Genomic DNA, 15,591 nt, shown 5'->3' on the forward strand with positions numbered 1-15,591 from the left:
TGAATTATGGCTGAGGTAGCTGTAGATGTAATGATTGCAGCTTTCCAGGCTATCCCTGTGCATTCTTTTAGTCCACTGCAAATGGGAGGAAATGTGACTTAGCACATTCAGTGAAACACATCATGCCACCTAGATCGCTTCAGTTTACATTTGCTGTGAGCAGGCAGTAGTTTCTGAGGCTCATCCTGACTGTGGGGCTGAACCTGGGGCCACACAGAGCACGGAGTGTAGATGTGATTCCTGCATATGAAGCAGGATCTAGCTGTGACAGTCATTACCGGTTGATTTAAAAGGAAAGAAACCAAAACCCCCAAAGGTTTTACATCTTACCTCTAATGATACCATACAGCAGTTTTATTTAATACAGGACTACTCAAGCCTTGGCTCTGGAGCTAAAGTCATCCCCTTTGGGCCACGTATCTGCCTCAGCTCTAGAAAGAGTGAGACCCTCCACTTTCATTATGCTCAGAGCAGTGGCATTTTATATGATCAGCCTTCTATCCTACTTAGAAAGTCCTTGCTTGAGCACTGGTCTGAGCCCCTTTGGGCAATGCCATCTTGTTGTTGGTTTATTTCTGGCTTTATTCTGTCATTTTTATATTATAATAAAGTTTTCTACTACCCTATATAGCTTATTGTGGGTGGTAAAGTTGTTGAAGAAAGGTACATGATTTTAAAGCAGGATAGCCACATCAATATTGAATGTGCCACATTTAAATTTTCTACAATTCTAAAACTGTACTGAGGCCTGACATTCACGTTAGCTAGTTACACTGCCGTAAAAGTTCCAGTTCCTTTGCATTTTACAGTGCCTACCACTAATTAGCTCAATATAGAAATGCATCCTCTGTCACTACTATACAGCCTTAGAGTTAACCAAGCTCAACATACATTCCACAAGTTTTATTTAAAGTTGAAAATAGGGTTTTCATTGTCTTCTGCAGTATTTGAGTTTGAAAGCTCTATAGGTTGGTTCCATCCTGTATAAGTGGTAGTTAATGAAACCTTTTATTAATAAAATTTAGATAATTACCTGAGTAATTTTGCAGACAAATAATTCAGTAACATGAAATGATTTATTATGTTTTTAATGATGCTCTTATTCTGTTCAAGCTGCACTTAACATATTAATTGCAGACTCTCAAGGGACTTGTGAAAAGTTATTTTAGTGATTACATTATTAATTCTCCAGGGACTGTTTTGGAATAGTACCTACAGAGAGACTCGAATGTCAAGACAATGTACAATATTGTCATTTAAAGCTTTTATTAAAAAAAAAAAAATCACTATAGGATTTTTTTTTTTACACTGCTTTTGTTCTTTTTTGTTGTTTTTTTGTTTTGTTTTGTTGTTTTTTTGCATTTTTTTTTCCCCTGTAGATTTGAGGCCACTTCGACTCCCTTGATAATGAGTCTCTACCTGGAATCAAGATAGATGGGTCTTCCTAGTAATCCTGGTATGAAAGTATACCATGTCATTTGATCCTATCTTCCCCCGTGACAGTTCCAACAAGCTGCAATTCTGTCAGCGCCGTTAATATGTACCACTGCTTTACTCTGATAACATCTTTTCTGTTGATGCCTCAGTGATGTCTTTTGCAAATGCAGAATACAAAAGTCTTGCAAGCAATTGCTCACTTGAGTTATGTGCATCTGATCTAGGGTTAGGTGTGAGAACATTGCCATCTCTTCACTATTTGACACCAAAGGTCAAAAGCTCCTGTGATGTTGGGATTATTGGTACCTGATTTTTTTTAGGCAAAAACATGGAAATGCTGGACTGAAGAGGTTTTTTGGTTGGTTGACTGGCTGGTTGGTTTGACAAATCTGTGATTTATGAAAGGCAGAATTTCCTGAAAATCCTGTTTGGGGCTCACTGGTGAGTTGGTTCTGGACAGGTGGCGACGATTCTTGAAGTACCAATACTCTCTATTGTGGTTCTATCCTGCATAAATCTGAAAGCAAATGCTAAAACAATTATGGCTTCTTTTCCTCATCTGGCTAACCTGTGATTCAGATAATTCCCATGAGGAACTGTCTAGCCATTGGCAACTCTGACTGCAGCAGGGCAGGTGGAATTATATGATCTTTGAGGTCCCTTCCAACCCAAGCTATTCTATGATTCTATGATCTGTCAGCAGTGCTAAGTCTTGCCACATCATATTCCACCCAGAGGATGATTGTAAATAATTCTGAATGGAATCAGAGGGAGAGAAACGTGCAATGACTTGTAGCAGACATTGGAACTGCAGTCATGCACTCTGAAAGGGGTCCAGGTGATAACATTTCCATTTCAGTCCTGCCATATCTGCACATTTTTCTGGTGTCTCTCTGGACCAAGTTATGGATAATGCTTATGTGTTTCAACAGTTTGTGCTGCCCTACCTACAAATTCTTTACATTTTCTTTATTTTGACCTGCCATGTAGCTAGACAGATGTGCAGATATGTTCATCCCACTTGAAAAAATATGATTTCTCCTTTGTCATATTACCATAGCATGGACTCCTCTGGTCTTAGGTTTTACCTTGGTGAAAATCCCACCTTCTCTGGATAAAAATATGTAGTTCTGAGAAGCAGTGAGTATATTTTATAACTTCTAAAATGTCTGAGATGTATTTTTCTCTCACAGAATCATACACAGTATTTAGAATACTGTAGCAAAGATTAGGAGATTCCAGCTAATACAGAGCTGATAGTGACATTAGGAAAAGTTTCAAAAGATTCATCAAGAAAAATGACACTATGAAGCAGCAGCATGAGGAACATTATATGTAATTCATTCAGTAAATATATAGATCACCAGTGGCACGTGCTAAGCTGAGAATGAATACTGTACTTACATCATTAGAAAAGCTTAGTAAGTTTGTGTGTAATGGTTCATTAGGGATTATCCCAGGCATGTGGATATTTATCATGGTATTCTTGCATCTGTGTCTAATACAGTAAAGAGATGCGCCTCTGATTAAGCTAGGACAAATTTTAATAGCTGATACATTGTGTTTAGGGCAATAAATCAAGAAAACCTCTCTAGCCAAGCATAAAACATCAGACAGTTGTAGCTTGAACAGTAACAATATTGATCTCTCAAAAAAATGCTAGGAGAGAACAGTTAAGGAAAGATAGAAAATCCCCAAAGAGATGGGAGCTGTGTCAATTTTCCAAACTCTTGCTTAAAAAGATTTCCCAGATCCACTGACAACAGCAGATAAAAGAAGATAGAAACAGATCATGTATTGTCAGATTGCGAATTCCTGAATTGACTTCCATCTACTTTCAGGTAATTTGGGAAAGAGTCTGCCCAAAACTGAGTGAAGAAAGAATTAAAATACCATTTATGTTATGTTTCTTTCAGTGCATCAACTTGCTTGTGGGAATATACTTGTGGGAGTGTGCTAACATGGGAGTGTGCAGAAGTAGTTGTCCAGAAGACAATCTGCTCCTAGGCTGTTTCCTAACTGATTGATTGTGACTCATCTGCTGATTTTCCTCTGCTACTGTTGAGAGTTTATGAGAATGCTCTTAGTGGGGAGAACTCAATGATACTGAAATGAGGAAAAAAGATCACCATGAACTTATATCACAACAGATTAAAACATGAAAGTAGGAAGTAATTGAAGAGCTGGTGCATGGAATTATGGAGGGAAAAAAAAAAAAAAAAAAGCCTAGAAGTAACCTGGGATGCAAATAACTGATTTATTCTAAGGATAACCATGTTTACAGCAATGTAGGATTGTTCATCTGAGTGTCTAACACATGTGTTACTGAACTGTGCTATTTTCTCATGAATCTCTTCAGCTATAGCAATATAGGTTGGATTAGGGGAAAAAAAAAAAACTTCTTTTTTCCCTTTCAGCCATTTTTCATCTCAAGGCCTCATTTTGTCTCCCATTTTTTATGGTCTCCTCTTGCTTTGCAGTTGCTTTAAATCAGGGACAACTTGCAGGAGACTGCTGAAAGCAATAAAGGTACACAGCAAATAAAAACACTAAAGAGAGTCTTGTTTTCAAAAATGTTATTTTCTTTGAAAACCTCTCAGGAAGCAAAATTGGATTTCTTTAAACAACATTTTTGAACAAAATGAAATTATTTTTTCTCTAGTGTTTGGCAAATTACCTTTAGGCATTCTGTTCAGCAGTATTTTTTCCCTGAAAATTCAGGAGAGGAGTTGCTTCTTGACCAACTTACCCATAAAACTATTAGTCCTTCTGACCCTGGAGAAGAAAACTGGAAATAGAAATATAACATCTGAGAACTATTTCGGCATTTAGTACACAGAAACTTCAATTGATTCATGTTGTGAAAATTTATATATAATTTATAGCTTTCAGCCAGGAGTATTTCTTAGCATGCCATGTGCATTAAAATATTTTGAGAAGTGATGAAATTAATAAGAATTTGTTCTCCTGATAGCCAGATTCCTTTGACATACAAAGGGACATGCACAAGCATGAGAAGTGGGCCCATGTGAACTGAATGAAATTCACCATGCCAAGCGTGAGATGTTGCTGTTGGGTTGGGGCAATACCAGATACGTTACTGAGGAACATGGTTTAGTGGGCAACTTTAGAGGTAGATGGATGGTTGGACTAGATGATCTTAAAGTTCTTTTCCAACCTTAAAGGTTCCATGATTCCATTCTGTGATTCTATGTATGCAAACTAAGAGAAAAGCTCAATGAGAGCAACCATGCAGAGAAATATGTGGAGGTTCTGGTGGATGAAAAACTGGATGTCAGCCAGCAGTGAGAATTTGCAGCCCAGGAGACCAACAGTATCCTGGGCTGCATCAAAAGAGGTGTGGCCAACAGGGTGAGAGAGGTGATTGTCCCCCTCTACTCTGCCCATATGAGGCCACATCTGTAGTATTGTGTGCAAGTCTGAACCTCCAGTACAAGAAACATGTGGAGGTGTTGGAGTTGGATCCGGATGATCAGAGGGCTCTGTGAAGAATAGCTGAGGTTGCTGAGCTTAATTATTTTGAAGTTCAGAAAGCTCCAGGGAAACCTCACTGTGGCTTTCTAGTACTTAATGGAAGCTTATAATCAGGAGAGAGATCAACTTTTTACATGGTAAATAGTAATAGGACAAGGGGAAATTATCTTACACTAAAAGAAAGGAGATTTAAGTTAGGTGTTAAGAGGGAACCTTCACTGAGAAGGTGGTGAGGCACTGGAACAAGATGCCCAGAGAAGCTGTGGATGCCCCATCCCTGGAAGTGTTCAAGGCCAGGTTGGACATGCTCCTGGGCTGTGTGATATGACAGGTGGCAGCTCTGCCAGTGGTGGTATTAGGTGATCTTTCAGGTCCCTTTCAACCCAAGCCAGTCTATGATTCTATGATACGCGGTTGCAGAATCATTCTTGGTACTGCATGAGGCACAGTAATTCTCATTGGATTCCAAGAGCTATAAAACAAGCTCTTACAGAGCAGTTGCTTCACAATATTCAGATAAGAATTTCTGATGTGACAACCTATTTTTCCTGATCGTTTTTACAGACAAATATTTGTGTGGTGAATCTTGTTTCTCCAACTGATCTTACATTTTTGTCATTGGAGTAAATAAAAAAACTGGAAGATCATTTGGTAACCAAATCATTGTCACTGTAACTGTCCATAATTTTTACTCTTCTGCTGTCAATGTTGGAACTTCAGACAGTTTCCTTTTCTCATTTTATTGCTAAATCAACCGCACTTTCCATAGTGTGGTTGATTTAGTAAAGATTGCTGCCAAGTCCTATGAAAAGATTGATGAAAGCAAAATGTGTTTAACACAGCTAAAGAACCTTGTCCAGCTTCATCTTTTAAACTAGTCTTTCTCACAAAAATAGTGTGTAACAGTGTATGATCAAAGATTTGCAAACAAAGACAGCAGCATGGATACCACTTGTGCTGAATTCCGTCCTACCTTACGATGACAACTGTGCACTGCAAGGTTGGTGGCAGGGGAGCTTATGGAATGGAAAAGGTGCTGGAACGGCTTGTCTAGGGAGAAGGTTGAGTCACCATCCCTGGAGATGTTCCAGAAATGTTTACATGTTGTACTAAGGGACATGGTTTAGTGGGGAAATATTGGTAGTAGGTGGGCAGTTGGACTAGATGATTTTGGATATCTTTTCCAACCTTGGTGATTCCATGAAAGGCACAAGAAGTGTACACACAGGGAGGCCTGTTATCATGCCTTTGCTCCTCTTTCACTTACATGCTGTGAGAAATCCCAGGTCTTTATGACCATAACAGATATGTTCTGTGCAGTGCTGCAAAGCTACTAGCTGAGGGATCCTCCTCAAGATCCATGTCAGGATCAGGACTAGAGGAGGAAATGTGCTGGACAGAGGAGCAAGCTGAGGAATGGAGTCACCACCATACCCAAGGCCTTTCTGGCTCTTTAGAGTACTTTAGGCTCCAAAACCAGACTTGGCTTAAGATATTAAGTGATTTAGTCTTTACCAACATCTCAGGGCTGGCAAACCTACACAGCATGGCATGGTGACTTGCCTTGAGATCTGTGGTCATTACCTGGAGAAGCATTATAAGCCTGCCGAGTACCAACATGCTGATCACAGAGAAAAAAGGCTAATGTGTTTTTGAACATGTTGCCAAGCAGGAACCAGACTAAAGCGGCCTTTTGCTCTCACTCCTTCTCTTAGATTATGCTATGATGCAGGACTGGTCTACACATTGTGTGGCAGAGCCTGGGGAGGAAAAACTAAAGCTCTTCCCACATATATGTGCATTGTCATCCTCCCCAGATCACTCATGACAATGTTCATTCGTGTTGGGACCTTCCTCTATGAAATAACCCCATATCTGTAGGACATGAGCGTATAGATTAGTGAGCGTGGTGGCAGTGGGCTGATGAATGGACTAGATGATCTTAGAGGTCTTTTGAAACCTTAATGATTCTATGATTCTAACTTATGAACAACAAAGCCCCAGCTGTCAGCTGTGCTTCCAAACAACCAGATTTCCTTGCCTCCTCCAAAAAAAGCCACTTCTTCTGAGACAGTTAGGTTAGGAAAGAGAGACATATTTTCTGTAGATTTAAAAGATTCAGATAAAATAATTTGAACTGGAGCGGTAAGGGAGAGCCTGGACTAATCCTTCTGAGAGAGATGAAAATTGAGTGCAATGAAAGCATTGTGTTGAATTTCTGTAAAAATTTCCAAAGGATAAAAATTACTTGCCCTTGGAAATATATGGCAAATTGAAGTTCTTCCTTTAGAGGAAGTTATCCACCTGCTATTATTCTTGTGAAAACAACTTAAAAAGATATTAATGAACAGGAATTTTACATGAAGAAGACTACAGACTTGAATATTGTATTGGTTTGCCTCTGCTGAAGGAATGTAGATGAGATTTAAAAGCTGCAGTAATTTATGAGCTGTACTTAGAACCCATAAAGAGATATCTTGGTTTCAGAACTGTTTCATTCCTGATGTGATTTAGAAGATTAAACTGTCATATTTTAGCCCAGATAGATGGCCATCATTCCTATAATTAATCATGTACAATAAATTCTATTATTTAAAAGATACTTCATATAAAAGTTGGAAATATTTTTTATATAATGCAAAATGAAGTAGATTAGTTAAGCTTTATAATTACATTTTCTAGATATATGTGGATTTGTTTCATATGCAGAGGCTATTTACAAAATAATCCAATATACTGAATGCATACTGCAAAACAATATAGTAATGAAGTGTTTGCTAATGACTTCAATTTAAGAATAGCCTGTCTAATAGCTGAGATGAGATGTTACTAAAACAGTGTGCTAATGATTTGAAAATTGCTATAAAAATTGTGTTCAGTCTATGATGGGTTGCCAGCATAATTGTGCTAATAAATATCCAAGTCAGCCCTGGTTTTCAAGCTCATACCATGATTATTAGGAGTTTTAGGAATCAGAGGGGGCTAAATTATGCTGTTGTGTTCACATGAATAGCATCTTTGGTGGCACAGCTCATTTGAGTAAAGTGTGCAAGCACACTCTTACTAGATAGCAATGTAATAAACTTTCATAACTGGCTGCTCAAAATTGCTTATTTTCAAGGAGCAAATATGCTCTATCCTGCAGCTCAGTATATATGCTGTCCTAATATAAGCTACCTGTAACTGTAAGATGTCATGCGTGTAGTGATGCTGGTATCGTCTTTTTATATATTATTTCAGTGTTCAAACTGCTCACAGAGGATAGAGGACAGCTGCATGGCACTGAAGCTTATATCTTCCATGCTATGATTCTATGATCTTTTATGAAAACTTTCTAAAAAGGTGCAAGTTTCTTCAGAGGAATGGCCCTAGGAAGAAATGTCCTTTTGTTCAATGGCTCTGTTTGTTTTCTGATCTGCTATGGGCCTGCTTATGTAGTTTAGGTTAAACAGAAAGAGAATAATATATATTTGCTAGATTTTGGGACAGACATTGAACCTTAATTTGCTGTTTTCAGTAAGTGGCTTCAGCATGGAGCCACCCTAGAGGAATCTTCACTTTGACAACCAAGTTGTGAGAAGAGGACTGTGTATTGTGCCTCTGTGCCCTCTGATGAGGTGTTGGCATGGGATGGGGTTGGAGTTCAGTGGCCTTATCAATACAGAAACATTTCAGGGAGTTTCCTCAGGCAAAGTTCTGCAGGCAGAGTTTTGTGCGGTTGTGCTATTTCACAGCTGGGTCAATAGTTATAACTATATGAGAATTTATGCACAGAAACCCCTGAATATTTGTGCACAACCTCCTCTTTCAACTGATAAAATTTCAGTCTATATTCTTCACAAAAGGCTGAGGCTCTGGCAGAGAAAATTTTTCTTTCTTTCTGAAACAGAATGAAAATCTGTGTGCAGCTACTTATAAGGTGCAACACTTGAAACTGTTAGTCTGAAACTGAGAATGTGAAAAAGCAGCTTGTCCTCCAGCTTTCTGACAAGGCAGGAATTAGATATTCCCCCTGCTTGTTGCTTCAAGGTAAGGCAGTGAACCAGCTAACCTCGTGTCAAAAAGTGGGGGCTGAGGCTGCCTCCTAAGGCAGCTTGTGTAGGATAAGTGGTATACAAGCATGTATAAGGATGTATAAGGCATATAAGGATACCATGCTGGCAAGACCTTGGAGGAAGCTGGGAAGATGTGGAGGAAGGCAGATGTTTTTTTTGGAAGGGCAGAGGAGCTGCAGGGGAAGGGTGTGCCCCTGGTGTGCCTACCCGGTGGTGCAGCCCCCCCACTGCTGACCAGGAGGGAGCTGAGAGCCTCCTGGCAGCTCGGAGCTGTGCAGCTGCAAGCCATGAGGAGAAGTGGGAAAGGACTACATTGAGCTGGAGGTCAGGGAGAGAAAAAGAGGCAGGCTAAGTAAAGAATATGGGAGGCTTAATTCACTTGGCTTGCTTTCCCCTTGCAGCTGTTCTACTTCAGGTTATTTATCAGGCCTGAATTCTTTCATTTGCTTCATCATTGTTGTCCATAGTTAGCTTGCTTTGGGGTTGAAAGGAGCTAAGAGTCAATTATGTGCTGGGGAGCTTCTGAATGTTTAAAATGTAGTAGATTGCTGCAACTCCCACTGCTCACATCTAATGAAGCCAGGCAGACAGCTGCTAGCCCTTGGTCTAGCGTGGGCCCGTGGAAGTGCTCCAAACAGCCAAAAAAAAGGGAAGGAAGTGCAGCGTGTCTGCAGGACTTTACAGGGCATCTGCAGCTACTGCGCTGTTTGCTTGGCTTTTCTGCTTGTTCTCAGCCTACCCCTTTGCTCCTCTGGTCAGGGATACATCTGTATGCCTCACATTTGGGGGACCCTAATGCGGAAGGACTATTTCACATGTCTTCCAGATACTGGGAGTGTAATGAATGGCAGTGGGCTGCAGGGGTGGCACTGTGTGAGAGCTCCAGGTAGCACTCATAGTCTCAGGCATCGGTAGCTATCTGCTTATTTTCTAGTTCTAACATGCCTCTGCTCATGACTGCTTCTGCTAATGCGTGGTGATATAATGGCGTATAGTGTACAGCATCAGTTACCTCACCTCTGCTTCTACTTCCCAGTCTGTAGGATTGAGCTAGAGCGTTCACTTTGCTGTTCACCTCCTTTGACTCCCTCTGCCTTGTATCTTAGTTAATTATCGGTAGACAAAGCCACACTTGATGCCTTATCAACTAGAAAGACTGAATTAATCAGCTTTGTTAGGCAAAGGTTACAGCAAGGGGGTGACCATCTTATCCATCTGTTCACTCATCTCCTGAAGAGTAACCATAGCAGAACTCTTAAAAATCCTATTAATGGATTATAGGTCAATAGCCTAGACACTCCGATATCACTGCGAGCAACTATGGACAAAATGTCTGGGATTAATGGATTTTGTGAAGAGTTTTATAAGGTCTTTTATAGATATTTTCCTCTCAAATGCTAATATGTTCTGTAAGTAGAAAGAAAATGGCTTTTTACCACTGTATTCCCTTGATGTGGCAAAGCAAAGCAGGGAGGTACCTTAAAGTATTGTAAAATGCATTGAGTTGATCAATTCATATGTAAAGTTCAAGGAGAAAACTTTGGCCTTTTGCCTTCAGAAGTAATCATCCAAGTCACAGAATTATCTCATCTTGACGCATGAGGAATCTCATGCATTGAAATTCAAAAGTTCACCCAATTTACTAGTGGTGATAAAATTGGCAAAATGTAGTGGAGAAGCATCAGACAATTTGCTGTGCGGCATACTTTGCTGAGGCGAATCCAATCTCCCCAAATTCCTGTCTTATAGAAAAACATTATAGGAGTAGGTTCAGAAATTCTGTGAACTTCTTTATCCTTTAATTATAGAAACTTTCTTTCATTCAGAGGCGTATTGTAACCTATTCAAATGTTAGTATTTTAAATACTGTGTTTGTGCTTAGTTTGCAGTAAGCATGGCTGTGCGACAGAGCAACCATTTGTCTCTGTTCTTTCTTGCCTTGACAGCTGGACTTGACATCTCGAATTGCTGCAGCGTACACTCACATCCAGAATAGGGCACAAAGGGTGCAGAACTGTTTATTGAATCTTTTGTCCCTTCTGTCCTTTATTTTGCAGCATTGAGGAAAGCAAAATGATTAAATATGGGGAATTGAAGATTTATGCCAATGCTGGGAATTTGCTGCTATTATATCCATTGCTGAGATACCGTTTGAGGTTTGCACTCTTCTCCATCGTTATTCTGCAAAAATGAAGGGATCTGCAAAAGCTGGGGATGACTGGTCCCAATAAACAATCCTCATAGTTTCTGATAGAATCAGTAATCACAATGTTTGTTATGTTTATGTACTGGAAATAACAAAGCATTGTTTCTGTCTGGATTTTTTCTTTCTTTTGAGTGTATCAATATGTGTGATTACAAGGAGAGCAAATCTGACATTTCAGTAGGTCTGCCAGGTTCCTAAGAATTCTTTGCACTTCTTCCAGGCTCTCAGAAAAAGATTGAGTATTGTGTCACACTCTTTTGTCTCTCAAGATGAAGGTGTGGACTCTTGCAGAGAAAGATTTTCTCCTCTATGAGGTGTATCCCAGAGGAAAGGAATGCTCAGATCTCCTCTTCTAGAGCTCTACAATGAGGCTTCTTCTGCCACCCACAGAAAAAAGAAAATAAAGGAGTTCCTTCCACCATCATCCTCCACAGTGAGCTGGGCTAGCAGACAACCCTGGCAGAGAGCTGGAGAACTGCTTTTTTTTTTTTGTTTTCAGCAGCAACCCCAAAAGAATCTGGCAAGCAGATCTGGGACTGGGGGGAAGAACTGAGGACACCTGTCTGAAGTGGCAACAGCCCCTCTTGATCACAGCAGCAGACCCAATGAACGAGGGCAGCCACCATATACCAGCACCATGCAGGCTGGGTGCTTTGGGAGGTGCCTGACCAGGAGCTGAGCACAAAGGTAAGATTCAGCTCTACTGTGGCTCTCAGCAGGGCTGGCCAGGCATGGTTCAGACAGAGTGCTGGCCTCCCGTGCCTCCTTATTGCCCCAGCTGAAAAGTCAGCACAGCCAGAGAGGCACTTAGTTCTCTTTACGCTATGTGTCACTTTAAAACAAAATATATCAGCTTGCAAGCATTTGGACATCTTTATGAAGGTCAGGATTTACACACGAATTGTCTCTGAATATCACAAATTCTTTCCTGCCTTCTCATTTCTGGGAAAGCAGATGTAAAGCCTAAGGGATGAACAATACAGGTATTGTCTGAACATTCTGTGTAAATCTTCCTTGACCAATTCCCCAAAAGTTGTATCAGCAAGATGTTTTGTTTTGTTAGTGTTTGGTGTTTGGTTTTTCTTTTTCCTTTGTTTTTAATCCGAACACACAGATCTGAATTGGTGTTTCTTCTTACTGCTTTCACATCTTTGGTGGTGTCTGTCACACATTTAATCTGAAAACCTATGAGTAACAGTTTGGCAAGAGAGTAAGACAAAAAAGAGAAACCTGCTTGTAAAGGAAGATAATTGACACAGTGAGAGTCCAGGCCAAATCCCCTCCACAAATAGTCTCACTGTAGTCAATGTGATTAGTTGTGTGAATAAGGCAAAGAGAATTTGGCTTTTGCTGCAGTCCCAGCCACCTTTTATCATTGGAGAGAGAGAAAAACACCATAAAATTAAATAGGTATCATCCTCCCCACATTCCTAGTGTAACTATTTTAACTGGAATGCCTCATAAACAGATAAAGGCACTCCTGAGCTTTGGGAAGATCATTTTTTAAATGACCATTTAGAGCTGGATTATGGTTTTACATTTTCACCTTGGAGCATTTAAGGGCTGTTTGGGACATTAAACGCTAACCTATCAAAGCCTAAACAGAAAGGCAATGTTGCTTGCGGTCGTACAGCCCACTGAAATAATATACTGCTGCTGCTGTTCATACTTTCATTTGTGGAAGCAAAATGGTGATTCAAGAACGTTTGATGCCCCTAAAACTCTCACAGCAGCTGGATATTTTACATTGGTTTCTATAATATTCTTATGATAACGTTCCTGTCCCGCAGGAGTCTGCTTGAATATCAGAGCACTCATCTTTTTTAAGTTTTGCATAATGTGAGATATTAAAATTAAGGCTGGTGTTTACTGTTCAGTTCTTATACACGTATTCCCACATTCACAGCTAGATATTATTTCCCTTGGAAATGCTTTCTGTCCCTGCCAGTTACTGAATGCAATCAGATAGCATTGCGTGGGCCAGCATACCAATTAAGTGCTATGCCTGGATGTGTGCTGTTTCCTCCATCAGCAGCTTGATGGTTCATCAGCACGTAAGCAGTGTCTATTGATAAGAAGAAAGCCTGACTCCACAATGGGAACAGAATCTATTTCTTGAAAATGCTTTAAGGATGCATTTTGAGGAGGAGAGGGGAAAAGGAACTGGCAACACAAAACGGTTGGAAAAATGAAACAGGAGGAAAGATTAATGAAAGCAGAATCAGAAAAATATTCAATTAGAACTTGCAGGCCCGGTCATATTACTCTGTTACCGTACATCTTGTCATTATCCAAATCTGTTGTTAAACTGTTGGCGTTTGTCTTCATTATGTAGTAAAATGGTATAATGAATAGTTACAAATGTGATGGAGGAAATGCCCTGGAATTATCACAATTCCTAAGAATAAAAAATGCCTTAATTTAAATTATTGGTGTGCAGCATCTGCCAAGTGCACAGACAGATGCAAAGAGTGATTTTGTTCTGATGCTGCCTTCAAAGTTTCTGTTCCACTTAAAGAGGTTTTCAGCCTGAATCCTTCCTTGAAAGCCAATGTAAGGGATACGATACAACAGAGAGCAGAGTTTGACATATTTCTCAGCTGAGAGGATCTGTACAGCCTGATATCTTAAGTCCGGTTTTGGAGACTTTTGCAAGCAGCACTCCCCCATATTTCAACTGAAGAGCTGGTTAGTGTAAAGATTGTGACTTCTTAACAATGAAATGAGGTGGGAAAAAAGCTGCTATCTCAGTCTAGTTAATTAGACATAATTTACTCTTCAGAAGTGTTCTTATTCACACTGCTATGTTAACTTTCAAGCTCATTTTCACATTTGACTGATTATTATGTTCTAGAAAGACGGTTTCAGGGTACTTAAACCCAACATTTGGCCTACTTTGAAACTGTGAGCCTGAAATTCAGAACCACTACATAATAAAGAATTTTATATTAGTATCAGGATATGAATGAATATTTTACTAAAAGTTCAAATAAAATCATAAATAAGATGAAAATACTATTTCGGTAACCCAATCTTTATGTGTATTGACTTAAATAGAGCTTCCTAATGATGGCAGGGACTGTCCGTCCAGTGTGATGTGTAAGCTCCCAAATTCATTAGGAATTGCGAGTTGTAAAAATAATGTGCTTTGCAGAAGGAGCATGAGGAGTCATATGAACTTTCAGCAGGAAGTCCCGCCTGGAACTGGAGAAAGTTTATCAGCAGGCATTGTCAAGTGCTTTTGTTTCTCTGTCTGGAGAAATGGTAGGAGGAAGGAAGGCAGGAGGGGTTACTTTCACAGGGAGTGCTCTGGTTAAGCCAAAGTTTGTGGATTACTCATTGGCTATCACAGTGAGACTGAGAGAAGTAAACTATTTGAAAACAGTCCCTCCTGGCTATAGTGCATGGCACAGCATGCTGGTAATGCAGAGCACGAGAAGCTGTTTTCTATCTCGTGTATGAGAAGTGAAGTACTCGAGTGGAAGTTTGTACTTAGTGTTCTTAGTAGTTTATCTTGTGTTTATATTTTTACCTTGATTTACATGTGTTACTTTGACATGAGATCAAATATTTGGATGAGATTTCACTTCCATATAAGTATCACTCTATATTGCATTAGAGTTAATGACAGACAGTTATCATTGCTTCACTGTGAGTGGCAGCTATATTTTAAATGCATAATATGCTGAAGCTGATAGGATTGTATCTATCATTCAAAGGATAATGCTAGTCTTAAACTTCACAATTGCTGTTAGATTTTTCATAGCAATATTTCTCTGTTAAATTGCACATTTGGAACCAGATGGCTCAGGAAATTGATAAGATAATACCAAATCTCTCACCTCTCAGTCACTGTTGGGTTGAATCCAGCCCTGGTTCAGAGCAACTAAAAGTTGCTACCATCTGACAGCTGTTTTGTGGCTTAGATATTTCCAAGTGGACAGGTGTCCACAACACACACACATTAAAAAAAAAAATCATCTGCACAAATAGGGGTTTGCAGAGGAGAAGAGAGTTTAAGGGCACAGAAAGCAGAGAAAACAGAGTAACTTCTCTGAATGTTGGATATCCGTGCTGCAAAATGGAGTCTGTGTATCTTTCTGGAGATGCCAAAGTGTCTAAATTCTGCTGTACAGCTTCTGTGCATCAATGCCTGTGAGTAAGCTCATAAAACTTATTTACTGAGTTCACCTAAATGTGTATAAGATGAAATACTATACAGTTTTCCCTCTCTTTGAAGTAAAGCTCTGATGTGTTGCAGCTTACAAGCTAGTTCTCTGATGAACAAACAGTTCATTACAGAGCCTGTATAAAGGAAACAGTGTAGAAACATAACAATAGTTGGATGCCTGGACTGAAAATGCAAGATGGTATCTCTGTTTTTTAATTTTTTGCATA

Source organism: Centrocercus urophasianus, unplaced genomic scaffold (assembly GCF_019232065.1).
Source record: "Centrocercus urophasianus isolate 14NV4802_14NV808 unplaced genomic scaffold, USGS_Curo_1.0 seq_15, whole genome shotgun sequence".
NCBI classification, from domain to species: domain Eukaryota; kingdom Metazoa; phylum Chordata; class Aves; order Galliformes; family Phasianidae; genus Centrocercus; species Centrocercus urophasianus.